Below are 18,190 nucleotides of genomic sequence, written 5' to 3' on the forward strand. Positions count from 1 at the left end.
TCGGTCAATCTCACGTAGATCACGCTCCTTTCTCGAAATTCCACTCGTAATGGGGTGAAATAGCGGACGACAGGATTTTTAAAAGTATGTCGCTATTAACGCAATTGTGAAGCTACAACTGCGAAAATTAGCATTTGGTTTCACAGTCAGACATACGAAATATGTGTTTCGGCATTTTTGAAAATTCATCCTCAAAGGGGGTAAAATAGCAGGTGAAAATTTTTTTGAAAACAGATCATTATTGAAGAACTACTAAAGCATTTTTAAATCCATTGTCCTTGAAAATTAGTATTTGGTTTGTGTGTCAGAAACTTACAGAAATATGTGTTTCGCTGTTTTTGGAAATTCAACCGCTTTAGAGGCGAAATGGGGAAGAAAATACGTCGTTATGTTATGAAAATTTAACATTAATTGTATGAGAACTTGTTTTTCATTTCTCTGTTAGATATAAAAAGGTATGTGTTGGCGCATGAGAGTTTCTATGGAAATACCACCCCAAGGATGCAAAGAATGACAAACAAAAAATTTGGACTCCAGCTACCAGAATCAGTTTGTGGTCACAAGTACATTCAAAGATCATCTTTGTAAGGCCTTAATTAGAGTGAAAAGCTTATAAGCTGTTGCAGTTGCGAATAACATGAAAATTCGATTAAAGAAAAATGAAAGAAATCTTCGCAGTCAACGAAAGCGAAGCAGTGGGCGTAAAAGTAGTAGAATGATAAAGTAGGAAGTCTTCTACTTACGTTTCAAATCTAGACTATAATAATAAAATGGGAAGGTACTGTTAATCAGAACTCAGGGATAAGTTGTAATCTAAATGATAACAGATTTATGCAATCTTAACATAGCAAGACAAAAAAATGATTAAAGAAACGTCACACAAACATTTTACTTCACAAACTCTTTCACTAACATGGGCTCTGTGGTGGACAAAGTAATCAGCTGTGGATCGACACACGACACTAACCGGAACACTAATCGATTTATCTGACTTCATACACGCGAATCCGGGATATGGCCCAAAACCTATGCCACCATCAAGCATCTGTATTCCACCATTCTAATAAGACAAAGATGGTTCGAAAGAAATGGGTGCTGAGAAACATATACTGGACCCCTACGCCATAGCAGCGAATATCTTACCATCCCACTTGTCAGGGCGACACACCACGATGCGTTCGGCGGCTTAAGTCATGGACGGCCGCAAGCTGTTGTCAATGGCGAGCGCCCGGAAAATGCAGATACGTGGTCTCGCGTTCGGTTAATTCGTAATGCAGGTACTTTCATATGAGCCTCTGAAATCCCGGTGGATTCCAGTGTGCAGGTGGACCATTTGCTGGTCTGCCAAACCAGTTTGACTCCGTGCCAAGACTATGCATGACGGAATGTGTCAAATGTTCAGACGGCTGACTCAAGACAAATAAGTACACCAAATATGCTTCACATGGCTCTGAGCACTATGGGACTTAACATCTGAGGTCGTCAGTCCCCTAGAACTTATAACTACTTAAACCTAACTAACCTAAGGACATCACACACATCCATGGCTGAGGCAGGATTCGAACCTGCGACCGTAGCGATCGCGCGGTTCCTGACTGAAGCGCCTAGAACTGCTCGGCTACTGTGGCCGGCTAAATAAGCACACCCCGCATCAATCATTGCTTGTGTGATGCTAGAAGCAGTACTCCTGACAGTTCAGAAGGTGATAGGCACAGGCCCTAAGGCCACACTAACAAAGGGCACAAGTCTCACCGTTTAGGTAGAGACCTGCAGTTCTTTACTACCGAAACGCCAGTGCAATAGCCAGTGCAATAGTGAGATCTATTCTCTTCCTGTCCGATTCCTCCTCAGCTCGGCAGCAAAGCACATTTACATCCTAGACTTCCCCACCTTAGCACAAGCCAATCACGAGCTGGAGCCTGGCATTCTAAGCTGGGAGAGTGGCCTTTGCTCTGCATATACAGATTTCACCAAACAGCGGCTTTAAAGTTAATTGGGAGAAGAAGAAAGAAGATTCAGCTTCGCGGCATCTGTCCCATCCATTTGCCATGTCTTTTGCTAACAACATGACCAGGATGGAACTGTATCCGTTCATAAAAGCTTGTTATCTCCCCTGTGGCGTCTATTTCAAAGTTTCCAAAGAACGGCCATAAACTCGCTAAAAGCCTCGTGATTTCACAAATATGTTTTGTAACAGAGTCTGGACATCTGGGCGCCAGTGGCCCTGTCCCACAGAAATTCGTGGAATGCTCACAGTTTTTTTGTCGGCTTCCTGCCTAACAAGTCCGCACCCTGTGCTTTATTGTCTGTCTACAATGCACTGGCCATTGCAGCGGCGACTTCTCGGCGCTAGTCAATCTATCTGGACATGGCTGCCTCCCGAGTGGTACCAACTAATGTGCCTGCACAATGAGACCGTGGAACTCGGCTGCCCGGAAATGTCTTCCCCAGGTTCTCCACAAAAAACACGCTTCCCTCGGCCCAAAGTCGCCATGCGCTTTTACTGCAGGTGTTAAATTGGCCCCGTGTTCCTTTGAATGTGGTGAAGCTTCCTGTTGCACACAAGCAAGAGCATTAACTACTGCCCACCATCATCATGATGTATGAAGTCAAAATTGCAATAAAGATTATATTCCTTAAGAACAAAAAGTGACGTAGCACCAAATCAGAAGTCAGATTGCCCTGCAATCCAGCGCATCGAGAATGGAACCTACAACTCCTTCATACAAAAGAAAGCTCATCAAGAAACTATATCTTAACCCTTTAAGGAGAAATTAGCTCCAGGATGGGAACCACTGATGTACTAGACGCAGATGTAGAAGTAGATGTATGACTGAGAAACTGCGTAAGCGGATTTGCTAGGGTAACTTCAGAACAGCTAATCACATCTCAGGCTTCAGTAAGGGCTGCGATGGTCGTAGTTCCAAACAAAAACCAGCTAGATATCCCCGCCTGACGAGGATAGCAGCTCACATTGCTGGTGCAGTTCATAGTCTAACATCCCGACTTAAGCCGCCATTCTTTCATCGAGTTTCCTAATAAAATGTGCTTGTTGTACAATGTAATGTTTAAAGTAATAAAACGGACTAGGGTAGCGTCCCCATACAATGCGCATCTACTTTTAATTAAAAATTGGTTTATTCAATTTTTTATCATCTGTACCATTAGGAGGCAAACTTTTGCAAGCAATTAAAGGTCTTTACATAGATAGTCAGGCAGCAGTTAAAGTTGACGGTAAATTGAGTTCATGGTTCAGAGTAGTTTCAGGGGTAAGACAAGGCTGCAACCTGTCTCCACTGTTGTTCATATTATTTTGGATCATATGTTGAAAACAATAGACTGGCTGGGTGAGATTAAGATATGTGAACACAAAATAAGCAGTCTCGCATATGCGGATGACTTAGTTGTGATGGCAGATTCGATTGAAAGTTTGCAAAGTAATATTTCAGAGCTAGATCAGAAATGTAAGGACTATGGTATGAAGATTAGCATCTCCAAAATGAAAGTAATGTCAATGGGAAAGAGATATAAACGGATTGAGTGCCCAATAGGAGGAACAAAGTTAGAACAGGTGGACGGTTTCAAGTACTTAGGATGCATATTCTCACAGGATGGCAACATAGTGAAAGAACTGGAAGCGAGGTGTAGCAAAGCTAATGCAGTGAGCGCTCAGCTACGATCTACTCTCTTCTGCAAGAAGGATGTCAGTACCAAGACTAAGTTATCTGTGCACCGTTCAATAATTCGACCAACTATGTTGTATGGGAGGGAAAGCTGGGTGGATTCAGGTTAACTTACCAATAAGGTTGAGGTTACGGATATGAAAGTAGCTAGGATAATTGCAGGTACTAGTAGATGGGAACAATGGCAGGAGGGTGTCCACAATGAGGAAATCAAAGAAAAACTAGGAATGAACTCTATAGATGTAGCAGTCAGGGCGAACAGGCTTAGATGGTGGGGTCATGTTACACGAATGGGAGAAGCAAGGTTACCCAAGAGACTCATGGGTTCAGCATTAGAGGGTAGGGGGAGTCGGGGTAGACCAAGGAGAAGGTACCTGGATTCGGTTAAGAATGATTTTGAAGTAATAGGCTTAACATCAGAAGATGCAGCAATGTTAGCACTGAATAGGGGACCATGGAGGAATTTTATAAGGGGGACTATGCTCCAGACTGGACGCTGAAAGGCATAATCAGTCTTAAATGATGATGATGATGATGATGATGTACCCTTACGGAGTTAAAATACCATCAGTGAAAAGATGTAATCAAAACGCCTACACTTTTCCAGCGAATAATGAAGGGCAAGGTGCCAATGGGTAAGCATGTAGGAGTAAATTACTCTGATTGACAGGAGTAAATTACTCTGATTGACTTCCTTTATCCATCCACATAAAAGTGTAGATAATATTATCGCAGACGCGATGGTATAAGGTTGCCGTAGCAAAAGTGCTCCTATTCTGGGGTGGTCGTTAGTTTAGTTTTCAGTAGCTGAGGACGACATTGTGGCACAGTGGTGATCAGTGAATGCGCCAACCCATGCGGCAGAGAAAGACGCCGAATAGCAGCTGCTTGTGAGACCGTCTCCAAGCAAAAGAGACTGAGCACGCTCGTTTCCTCATGTAACATCCGCCTGCTCAGCTGAGTGGTAATGTGTTTCCCTACTAAGCAGCGGGCCTGGTACGATTCCTGTTCGAGTTGGAGATTTTCTCCACTCGTGGACTGGGCGTTGTCTTCATCATTCTTTCATCATCATCACCAACACACGAGTCGCCTAATGTGGCGTCTGCTGAAATAAGACTTGCAACCCAGCGGCCGAACTTCTCCAGATAGAGCCTCCTGGACAACAGTGCCGCACGATCATTCCATTTTCCTCGGCGTAACAAGAGTCCAAGATAATAAGTCGCCAAACTCCCACAGTTTTCCTGCAACGACTGCTGTAACGCTGCCAAACCGCTGGCATCTATAAACACACGGCAAAATAATTGTGTATTAGATGATGAGACTTACCAAACAAAAGCGCTGGCAGGTCGATAGACACACAAACAAACACAAACATACACACAAAATTCAAGCTTTCGCAACCAACGGTTGCCTCATCAGGAAAGAGGAAAGGAGAGGGAAAGACGAAAGGATTTGGGTTTTAAGGGAGAGGGTAAGGAGTCATTCCAATCCCGGGAGCGGAAAGACTTACCTTAGGGGGAAGAAAGGACAGGAATACACTCGCACACACACACATATCCATCCGCATATACACAGACACAATTCGTATATATATATATATATATATATATATATATATATATATATGTGTGTGTGTGTGTGTGTGTGTGTGTGTGTGTTTTTGTGTGGATTGCAGAAGCGCGCTCGAAACGCAAAGCTACACTCAATATTTCGCGTTTTGCAGAATGTAATAATTTCCAGTATAGAAATATACGAGACATTGAGAATAAGGCGTATTCACTTACCTTTCAGATTTTACATATTTATAAAACAGGGTTAATAAATGAAGAAAATTAATTAATATTTTAAAAACCATTTAACACATATTTTGTAATAGAAACAATTTAACTTACTGAGTAATTTAAAATGCAAAGGTTTCAAACATTAATAGCTATTCAGAATCTGATAATTTATAGGAAATTAAAATCAGATGGAGTGCTATCATTACCGTCCCTGTCCATAAGTTTTAAAATTTCGTTAACTTGTAACGATGTTGGTCCCTGAGGAACCCTATTGGCTTCAAATAGCCATTCGGCACTGCACACAAGATTCAGGCTGTAGTTTTACATAATAAGCGTCGGTAACACTAAGCCACGCAGAATGTACATATCTGCTGCGTAAAATTTTAGTTTCTGAACGGCTACCAGCATTGTGGAGTCATATTTGAATTGGAGCATTTAATTTCTTTCATAAACTGTTCATTATCTTTTTGGCTGAATAATTCGTTTGGAAAATACGAAATCTCACCCCATTAACACTTTTGCACTCCTTTATGCACTACGTAAGAGCAATAAACACATGAACCACCTCGTACCGGCATCATCTATTAAAGACGCAAAAGTTTTAATTGTATGTTTTTTTTTTATGATTCAGTATGAGTTTTCCCTTACTGTAGAAAGCAGTGGCGCAATCACAGCCTGTACAATACGTGGAATGCTGTTAGACATACTTAGGACCCCACCTTCGACGCTAATTCTGTGCAGTTGGTGTAGTTAAGGTATTTATTGTTTTTCGTCTTAGTTTATGAACCTGCCATGCAAATTTCAGCTTCAGAAACTTTGTTATTGGACAGCGAAATTATTAAAACGTCAGTACCGGAGGCTTTTTTACTAAATATTCTGCAGTTGGCGGCATTTTGCTAACATGAAACATAATGCGTGTATCCGCTTTTTCATGTCGACATTCATAATAAATCTCTTCATTTATTGCAACATGATTTTTGTTTATTTGTTAATAGCAGCACTGACTTATAATGGTTATAAAGGGTTTCTTACTTTCCAACATTCATGCCAAATGCTCATTATAGCAATAAACGTGGACGAATTGCAGGAAAGTCTCCTTAATATGATAATTCTTAAGACTTCCCTAAAAAACGGTAGGTGTGGGTTATAGTGATCCTGTAATCCTATTAGGAATATAAAACCCTTGTCGACTGATTGAATGCATTAAATAGCGATTAAATATAATATGTATCTCCGCAGTATAATTGGTACAAAGTGTTTGAGAACAGATTCAGCAGTCGACGAGGACCCAATCTGGTATCAGAAGTAAAATCCGTCTACTGTTTCATCGTTGATTTGCGTCGGCTGAACTATGTGAACCTGAGATTTCAATATCTTGGTTATGAACACTTGTCTGTCTTTAACATTTCACCGGTACACGAGAACAAATCAGCCCACGTGGGAGCTAGGGGAAATGTCAAGCAGTGTTATAAATTAATTTTTTTTGTCAAACCTAAATGCGAGTAGCCGACCAGAGATGTCTTGTGCCATGTACTGTACTGGCTGTCTATCTTTATTCGTCTGATCTCTGAAGGAGCACTGTGATACGAAATTAAGAATTATGTTTTGTAATATGGGTGCCTAAAATCGTCCGATAACAGAATTTCATTTAGAAATAAAATTTAACTTTTGTTGACGTCCAACTGACTTAACAATATGCAGGATATCAGTAACATAGGATGGTGTTACTTTACCTGCAGAAATGTTAAATAAATCATTTTATCAACACTATCATTAAATGGATTAATGGAATATTAATCGTTTTAATAATACTGAGAAGACTTGCCTTATCTTTTTTATTCGACTTTTTGGGAGAGAATATGATGTTACAGCTTGTTGTGAGAAACCGAGATTCTTCTAGATAGCAGTCAATATTATTGTTCCCATACTAAGACTGAGAGCTCATCTTTGGCACGCAGATACGGAGTCCATAATGATATTATTAGCCTATTTATAACTGACATGGATGATAATGGTCTGCTCTAGCGTCAAGTCAAGATTATCTAGCAAAATTGGGTTTTGTACATCTAATTCCAAAGCGCCGCGTCGAAATTCGGTAACCTGGGATGATTTTTTTCATGCAACCTAATTAAGTTACTCAGGTACAGTAAGAATCATCTGTCATAATTAGACTGGTATAACGCCAGAAAATTAGTCGTGCTGAAACCTCAGTCGAAGATGGCACGAGTGGTTTTCGAAACCAGAAGGAGGAAGTTGTCAAACTCACAATACTATTAGTCATATTGAGCCCGTTTTTCATCTTCAGTCATCAAAGTATGTTCGCAGAAGTCTGTAACCGTTAATAACGAGGCTCAAGAAATGAGATAATTCATTTCTGTCGTTGAGGTGAGAAGGACTTTAATTATCTGTTGTGTCAGTAACTACTGTCAAGATTTCACCCACCATCTCTAGTGAAACTCGTTCAAAGTGCAATGTTGGGAACGGAGTAGCAGTCAGAGGATGTAGTTGCTTGAAACGATTAAGGTTCTTGCTATTCTAAAAGCTGCTCATTAGACCGGCTTGCTGATACTTCTGCCTGAACCAGTACTTCATGTGATCCGTTGCAATCTACAAAATTCTCTATCGCAAGTGGAACGCTCGCAGATTTACGAAAATATCTTAAACTTTAGGCTTTCCATCCTCTTGAATTTGCAGAGGCATTTGGCTCTGCTCACACATTTTGTCACGATAATCGCTTCGTCTCCACATTTTTCACATATTTCTTCGAGCATGCCAAATGTTTCATTTGCAACAGCGTTAAGATGTTGGAGAAGAATTAACGGAGACAAGAAGTCAACATTTTCAGTTCCATTACGATCTGTCAAAATCTCGCAGTTGAAGCCTAACAACAAAAGAAAAGAAAGGATTCTCAACAAAGACATCGGTAAAAAATCTTTATCAATGGTTATTTCGGTGACTCATTTGCATAGGCCAATTACACTATTAAAGGAATAAGCAGTAAGCATTTGCATTCTTGCTGTCGGTGTGGAGAAATATTGTCAGACTCGTGAAAATTCCTGAAAGCGCCGTGGAGATTGTCCATAGCCTTCTCTGTTGCTATAAATTGGAAGAGATGAAGAAGTCGTTGCTTCATTTTCATCAGGATCCTCGTTTTCTGCTTTGGGGAAACTGACAGATTATTCCAACTCTGTCGTACATTGTCTTATTTCCTTAAGTTATATCAACGCAGTGATCGAAATTGTCAAACGTTATGCGAATGCTGCGTCCAATTACAACGCTGATTCACGCTGGTACAATCTTATTATCTGTGGCTGCTACTACGTCATTTTCGTCTCAAACTCTTTAGCTAAATACGAGGTGCATTCAAGTTCTAAGGCCTCCGATTTTTTTCTAACTAACTACTCACCCGAAATCGATGAAACTGGCGTTACTTCTCGACGTAATCGCCCTGCAGACGTACACATTTTTCACAACGCTAACGCCACGATTCCATGGCAGCGGCGAAGGCTGCTTTAGGAGTCTGTTTTGACCACTGGAAAATCGCTGAGGCAATAGCAGCACGGCTGGTGAATGTGCGGCCACGGAGAGTGTCTTTCATTGTTGGAAAAAGCCAAAAGTCACTAGGAGCTAGGTCAGGTGAGTAGGGAGCGTGAGGAATCACTTCAAAGTTGTTATCACGAAGAAACTGTTGCGTAACGTTAGCTCGATGTGCGGGTGCGTTGCCTTGGTGAAACAGCACACGCGCAGCCCTTCCCAGACGTTTTTGTTGCAGTGCAGGAAAGAATTTGTTCTTCAAAACATTTTCGTAGGATGCACCTGTTACCGTAGTGCCCTTTGGAACGCAATGGGTAAGGATTACGCCCTCGCTGTCCCAGAACATGGACACCATCATTTTTTCGGCACTGGCGGTTACCCGAAATTTTTTTGGTGGCAGTGAATCTGTGTGCTTCCATTGAGCTGACTGGCGCTTTGTTTCTGGATTGAAAATTGGCATCCATGTCTCATCCATTGTCACAACCGACGAAAAGAAATCCCATTCATGATGTCGTTGCGCGTCAACATTGCTTGCCAACATGCCACACGGGCAGCCATGTGGTCGTCCGTCAGCATTCGTGGCACCAACCAAGATGACACTTTTCGCATTCTCAGGTCGTCATGCAGGATTGTGTGCACAGAACCCACAGAAGTGCCAACTCTGGAGGCGATCTGTTCAACAGTCATTCGGCGATCCCCCAAAACAATTCTCTCCACTTTCTCAATCATGTCGTCAGACAGTCTTGTGCGAGCCCGAGGTTGTTTCGGTTTGTTGTCACACGATGTTCTGCCTTCATTAAACTGTCGCACCCACGGACGCACTTTCGACACATCCATAACTCCATCACCACATGTCTCCTTCAACTGTCGATGAATTTCAATTGGTTTCACACCACGCAAATTCATAAAACGAACGATTGCACGCTGTTCAAGTAAGGAAAACGTCGCAATTTTAAGTATTTAAAACAGTTCTCATTCTCGCCGTTGGCGTTAAAATTCCTAATGCCGTACGGTGCTGCCATCTCTGGGACGTATTGACAATGAACGCGGCCACATTTTAAAACAATGTGCATGTTTCTATCTCTTTCCAGTCCGGAGAAAAAAAATCGGAGGCCTTAGAACTTGAATGCACCTCGTAAATTATATCCTACTGTATACCGGTATCTGTTGATCATTGTGATTACATGGCGAGAATTTATTAAAGTTTTATAGTCAAACACAGGGTTAAATTTTTCGCAGGCTTACGTCTACATTTGTAACATCATAAACAATATCGCTGCACAATGATGTCACTTTGCGATCTCGTTAGATATGTTGTCAGAAACGTTAGGTCCATCAGTGAAAATGTGTACAAATTCCAACAGTTTCTCGGGGATTTCGCATTCTCCATGAATAATATCATCAGCTTTTAAATCTTTTAAATAACCCGGCAGAGATCTGTCATTCATAGTTTTTATGCAATTCCTTAAATAAAGAAATACATCTTTCTGTTGATTAAGTGCTTTCGTTTCCAAATCTGTGGCCTTACTTGCCGTACAGATACGTCGATGTCGGTCTAGTAAACGTTAGGTTTTTTTTACGGCATGGTCCAGCAGATGCTTCTTTTTGTCAGACGGTCACCAAACTTTTTTTTTTTATTTTTACTACGACTACTGATCAGCTCTGTATTCTGTTACACCTCCAGAAACTATTTTACTCTCTCCGAACTGAAATATTACAGTGTAATATCTAGAGAATAACTACCCAAAGAACATAGCTTTATCAATGCCAGTTATTTCTCTATTAATAAAATCTACACGCGTGTCGTAAACTAATGTACGTTACCGTCTATTTTCATCCCAACTTGATTGTTCACGTCCTTCGGTATGCCGCTTCGATGTTTACATGGCTATAATGCTTCTATGTTTACCGATAGGTAGTGAAACGTATCTTGCGATAGGAAATAGTTTGATTTCCGCATTGTGCAACACTTCAATATAATTTAAAGTATCTACAAATACTTTTGTTTGTACCAATTTATCTGACTGAGGAAGTAGGCTACCTATGTCTTCCACTAGTTTTTTGCTTGCGGCCGCAAAATAGGATACCGTATTTTCATCGGAAGTTGATGACCTCGGTGGAAGAGCAACAGTGGCTGAATCCTGAATATACCTCGATTCCGAGTTATCTTCTGTTGATAATACTGTACGCTAGGGGCTGCTCATTGAAGATTCTCCGATATGGAGCACGCATCTCGCCAATCGAATTAAGCCTAGTTGATGTTAATGGTAGTTCCTGGAAGAAAAAGAGTGTTGAACAAATTTAACCACAAAATTGAATTTCAACCATAGTTCATTTAACAGACTGTATACATAGACAGATACACAATGAAAAGAAAATTAAAAACAATATTCGTACTGACACAGTATCAATGAGAGCTTTACAATAATCAGATATTGGAAATTTGAGAAAATAAAAGAAACAATTGTTCATTGAACAGGAGTCAAGAGAAACACTATAAAATATACAGGAATTATACTGATTACAAGTTTTTTATTTCGCCCTCGTCTACCATTATTTATTGCACCAGAATATGCTCTAAAAGCCAGATCTAGATGTACTGGGATCCACCGAACGGTTTAACTTTCTAGAGTAAGTATTATGTAAATATAATATTATTGTAAATTAATACTGTGTACAGACAAAGTCGCCGGGCGAAGGATATTGTATCTTTTCATGGTTAGTACCACAAATTTCCTTTACGTACGGACAGGAACAACAATAAGCTTCGGATATTTAACACTTTGAGGATAATAAATTCTTCAACAATTAGTTTTTCATAATTTAGGACAGAGTTATACTAATTTCATAAGTTCTGATAAACGTTAACTATTTTTCATTATAGGATGAAATTTTCACTCTACAGCGGAGTGTGCGCTGATATGAAACTTCCTGGCAGGTTACAAATGTGTGCAGGACCGAGACTCGAACTCGGGACCTTTGCCATTCGCGGGCAAGTGCTCTACCGACTGAGCTACCCAAGCACGACTCACGCCCCGTCCTCACAGCTTTAATTCCGCCAGTACCTCGTCTCCTATCTTCCAAGCTTCACAGAAGCTCTCCTGAGAACCTTGCAGAACTAGAGGTACTGGCGGAATTACAGCTGTGAGGACGGAACGTGAGTCGTGCTTTGGTAGCTCAGCCGGTAGAGCAATTGCCCGCGAATGGCAGAGGTCCCGAGTTCGAGTCTTGGTCCGACACACAGTTTTAATCTGCCAGGAAGTTTCATTTTTCATTATATTTTTACCTTAAGGGCTTTAAATTTTTTATAACACATGGCACGATAACCTAAAGACTCAACTGATCCTTTCGTTTACTAAAAATTGTGACATTTACTAAAGGATTTTGCTTTTCGGATCAACAACTTTAAATAAAAGTTTTTAAATGTTTCATTGTCGAAATGAAGCAGTCCTTCATTACTCATATCACATAAGAAACACACCTTCATCTATCATTACAAATATTCAGCAAAATACACAAGCAAAATTTAACAAAAGCGCGGTATGCTTAGCAGCACTAAATACTGCGCGAAAGTCATGAGAACAATGATGTTTCATTCGCACCGGGCTTGTGGGAGAGATGCAGTTTCGGAACGGTTAATATGTCTTTCTCTGTTATATACAGCCGGTCGGGGTGGCCGAGCGGTTCTAGGCACTACAATCGGGAACCGCGTGTCCGACACGGTCGCAGGTTCGAATCCTGCCTTGGGCATGGATGTGTGTGACGTCCTTAGGTTAGTTAGGTTTACGTAGTTCTAAGTTCTAGGGGACTGATAACCTCAGCAGTTAAGTCCCATAGTGCTCAGAGCCATTTGAACCATTTGGTTACATACAACAAACAGTCACGAAGCTTTATTGGACAAGAAAAGTGGAACATTTTGTATCAAGTTACTATACGCCAGCCGCTTGGAGCGCTAGAATCGCTTCAGCTGTCAAAAGTTTCGATGATGCTGGCGCACCAAGCAACTGGTGCATTGTATCAGATGAATGGAATGATGTAAACGAAGAAATTACTAATTTTAATGGCTCTAGATGTTGCCTGTCGCACATCTCCAGGGCAGCATGTTACGTAGCTTCCTCTGTGTTTTCTTGGTGGTACATATTGCTAAATTTCGTGCGTGTTTTTATATTTAAGAGGTTTAATCTCGCGTTTTGTAAGTGTAAATTCATGCAGGCTGTAGTGCAGTTGTCACTTCTTCTGAACAACTGGCTACATAGTTCATTATGGTATCAGCGTCCCTTGCCGACACGTCAGGAATGTAACAAGTTGTATATTTAGGTCTCTGTCAACTCTCATAGTTCACTTTTCAGTTAATCTTTCTAGGACACGTAGGATGCGTGCGTGCCGTGCGCTGACGCAGAAGGAGCCGACCGCATTTCGCGAACAATTGAGTGTCGTTTTGACTACGGTCAGCCGCCTTTAGGCTGCTGTCTCGGGGTGTAGCGGTGGCGCAGAATCTGGCGCGTCCCATGCCATCCATTAGGTATCGTTTGTTACGCCCACGGGCTCTACTGCCGAGCGCATTTTACCCGACGCCGTGGATCCGCCCTCACATTGGCTGGCGGGGTGTATCGCGTTGGCGTCGCTCTAGGCGGAGAGCCAATGTGGAGCTTAGGCGTCTGGCCGCGCATATTCGCCACGTAGTGAGCAGGTGGCCTGTCCTCCAGCAGGTGTAGTGCAACGACGTAAATTTTTTATAAATGATTTTCTTTTGACATATGACCATGTGTAGACTTTGTCACCTAAGTCAGTTACAACACACTTCAAAATTATTTATATTCTTTTTAAATTGTCTCAGAATGGTTCTTGAACGAAACTGTTAAACATCATTTGAGTCGTATGCGGAGAATTACGTCACTCAGTCCAATTGGTTTGCGCAAACTTTTTCAATTTAGATGTCGTTTGTTTCTCCTCAGAAATTATATTAATGCCAGTAATCTGCTGTAATAAATATTAGAACCACACTGAATAAACTTTCGAGATTCACACTCGCGATGGACGTTCTCAAAAATTAATAATCTTGTCAAATAAATTACGTAACGTAATTCTTCATAAATAAATTCTCGGAACACGTATTTCGACTTTTGTAGCATCCACTAGTTTATTCTCTTCATACATATAGACGTGAACCTGAGCCTTGACAAGACAGGACTGAACATTTACAATATGATTAAACTTTCTATAACGTCATTGTTGTACAAAAATTACAAACTCTCAATTTTTTTTAATTTTTAGAAGCACGACGCAACAACTCGGTTTCAGGATCTTCTGTTGCTCTATGGCTGTCGACCCGCGACGTATAGTGGCCAGGAATTTTCTCTCTGGTCCCGGCAGCGAAGATGCTGTCTCCGTTCGTTGCGCCGCCCTCTCCGTACATGAAACATTAAAAAAATACAAAACTTTAGATAATTCACATCTATTACAAATATTACAAAAATACATAAACAAAACAGTAAATTAAACTTATATTCACCTGCAAACTGGGCTAACACTGGTGGATGGGGGACGCTTCAATTTCACGTCCCACTACATACCCCACCCACAAGCTCAGTTTGTCAGGTTTTAACCGAAAATAAAACTTTTTCTATATACAATATTTAACTGTTAATACATTTTTCTCACATTTTACGTAATCTAGAGTCCTTGCTCTTAGATAGATTTAATCCTTTTACTACAATATTATTGTGACTGTTTGTCATTTACATTTAATTGTGCCATTATGGTAATTCACAACCGAATATATGGAGATTACTTCTTTTCATTTAATAGTTGCTAGTAAATAATAATTTAGTACGTTCTTTAACGTTGTTGCATTAGGACAGAGCGTTCAAATTGTGATAGGTTAGTTTCGGTTTTATTCATTAACTAGAGTTATTCTCTCCAAAATGTATATTACTAATACGTTTGTCACAATAACTAATAGTACTATTTACTTTACGTCGTTCTTTTCCTTAATGCTTTATTTATGCCTGCGGTCAAGAAGAAATCAAGCAAAACTTTCTTTAGAATCTCGGCGCGGCTTTCTTTACCTTCGGACACTTTGTTGGGTAATGGCAATTTATTTAGGAGAAACAAGCGAGAGAGCCCCGTTTGGTGTGTTGTACATTAACACTATTACAAATCTCTATTAAAGCCACTATGCTATGTTCTCGCGAGCCATATATCTCTGGACGCCCAAGGTCCCTAAAATTATTAACCATCACCTTTGGTTCCTACTATCCGAGTAAATATAAAATATACAAAATTCCTTCTGACCTAATAACAAAATTTCTTCCATATAAATCCCCTTTTGGTTATCTTTCTCTTTTTGAAGTACCGGTAGATTATTGTAGAACACTTGTTTAAGCTTCCTGTCATTTCTTTAAAATAACACGTATCTATCACGAAAAACTTCACATGAATAAATTATGAACGCTCTTCCGTATGTAACATATACTAAATATTAACTTATTTAAGAATGAAGGGTTTAATTTGATCGACACTATATAATCCTTTAATTACACCTGATGAAGGTTCCATAAGAAGTAACGCTTTGGGATGTACAATCTTATGCACAACATATGGACCTTCAAAGATAAAGAAGAATTTTCTACATTCCTTATTGATCTTCGAACTTTTAGGATGAGATCGTACTAATACACGATCTCCCTTTCTCTTTCGGATAGATAATTCGTAGAATAACATTTTTCTTTCCTTTACATAATACGGTAACCTACTAATTAGGACTCGTATTAGATGACTTTCAATAATTGGTTCTTCAATTAATTTAGCACGGTTTAAATGCCATTCGAAAAAATTCCTATAACCTCCCCACCGTTTAGAATATGGAGGAGGGTCTAACAATTTTAAAGCTAAGTGGTGTTGTTTTCCTCTTGACCAATAATTTTGTCTAAACTGTTTAACAAAATCATCCCAGTTCTAAATTCAGTTCTACGCAGTACTGCCCATTCCGCAGCTTCTGCTTCTAAATGTCCTATTACAAATTGAATCCGATTGTCATTGCTACATTTAGGAGATAATGAAGTTTCAAAAGCTTTTACAAAGATTATAGGGTGAAGTTCGACTCCTGGTTTGAATAGAGGAAATCGACTTGCTACATTTGAATTTGTCGTTATATCATCCCAGCATTCCGCGACAGACATAGTTGGATTTTGTTTGGATTGCAGAGACGGAGTTGCAGCGGATTGGCTTGCCGTGATTTCTTTACTCGTATTGTTGTCGTCCGAGCTAGCAAACACGATGCGACTGTTGTCTCTGATTACGTTATTACTTCTACTACGTGAAATGTTTTCATTATTATCTAATTCCGATAACCGTTTAGTAATTTCCTTTATTCGCATTTCTGTATTGGATACGCGATTAGCTAATATCGATTCTTCACTGTGTTCACGATGTGAACGCTCTGTACCTTCGTCAATATTATTATCTTTGGAAGTGTCAAGGTTACTGCATATTTTGGTGATTAAAAATTTCATGTTTTCTATTTCAGTATGATCTTTTTCTACTCGATGAGTTACTGTCTCTAATTCTACATTATCTATTGAAGAAATCTCTACAGGTAGAAACCTCTTTAATAGATCTCGTAACTTATCGTTATATTTCTCTATTTCATTTACAACTAAGACATTGGCATTATCTAGTCTCTTGGTTAAGTCAGTAATATCATTTCGCATGTGAGATTTTTCCTCACGCGATTCCTGGATATGTTCTTCTAACCTTTTACAATTATCAGCAATCTTATTACTAAGTCCTACTAGTTTTTCCTGCATTTCAACTTTAGAAGCCTCTATTTTATCACTTAATTCTCGACTGGTTTCATTAAGATTTTCCTGTAACCTGTCTGTAGATTTTGTTAGCTCACTTCATTCTCGACTGGTTTCATTAAGATGTTCCTGTAACCTGTCTGTAGATTTTGTTAGCTCCCCTTTAAGTTGCTCTTTTAATCTAGCCGTAGATTCTTCGTTAGACTGTCTTAATTCCTGTTTTAATCTAGCAGTAGATTCTTCGTTAGACTGTTTTAATTCCCGTTAGATTGTTTTAATTTAGCGATCGCCCTAAAAAGGGATCTCATGCTCCTATCGGACATGGATTGCTCTTCGTCTGACATTTCACTTCCCGACATTATTGTAAGATATTAACTAGTTACACATGCAGACTTGTAATCAACAATCCTATAAAAGTCACATTCCCTATGTACAACACTCCACTTCCAACTTAAAACAGACTCACTGGACCCTAATTTTGCAATTTGTAGTTCTCGATGATCAGTGTGCTGCTATGGGCTGCAGATGTGGCTGCAACCACGCCCGGCCCCACCGTAGACAGGCGAAGCCCTCAGCAGCACCTCTAATACCAGCCGAAGGAACACACTGCAGCTGACCTACTGGGCCTGTTAGTTTAGGGAGAAAAAGGGTGTCGGGGTTTGCAGCGTTCAGCTGCTGCCCAACAGATGCGCCTTCTCGTAGAATAACTGCGTGACCGTACTGCTTGGCTGCGCTACGTCAGCTGCCCACACCCGCGAAGTCGCCGCTGGTTGGTGAAGGCTCCACGAATACTCGCGTTGACTTCCGAAGGACTCTTGATGTTTTAATTGTTTCGTACCTGTGTGCCTTAGTTGCACACAAGTCCTGTTTCCAAGGTCGCCTCGGTGTAGTGTAACGACGTAAATTTTTTATAAATGATTTTCTTTTGACATACGACCATGTGTAGGCTTCGTCACCTAAGTCAGTTACAACACACTACAAAATTATTTATATCCTTTTTAAATTGTCTCAGAATGGTTCTTGAACGAAACTGTAAAACATCATTTGAGTCGTATGCGCAGAATTACGTCACTCAGTCCAATTGGTTTGCGCAAACTTTTTCAATTTAGATGTCGTTTGTTTCTCCTCGGAAATTATATTAATGCCAGTGATCTGCTGTAATAAATATTAGAACCACACTGAATAAACTTTCGAGATTCACACTCGCGATGGACGTTGTCAAAAATTAATAATCTTGTCAAATAAATTACGTAACATAATTCTTCATAAATAAATTCTCGGAACACGTATTTCGACTTTTGTAGCATCCACTAGTTTATTATCTTCCTACATATAGACGTGAACCTGAGCCTTGACAAGACAGAACTGAACATTTACAATATGATAAAAC

The sequence above is a fragment of the Schistocerca cancellata genome, chromosome 5, assembly GCF_023864275.1.
Source record: "Schistocerca cancellata isolate TAMUIC-IGC-003103 chromosome 5, iqSchCanc2.1, whole genome shotgun sequence".
Taxonomy (NCBI): domain Eukaryota; kingdom Metazoa; phylum Arthropoda; class Insecta; order Orthoptera; family Acrididae; genus Schistocerca; species Schistocerca cancellata.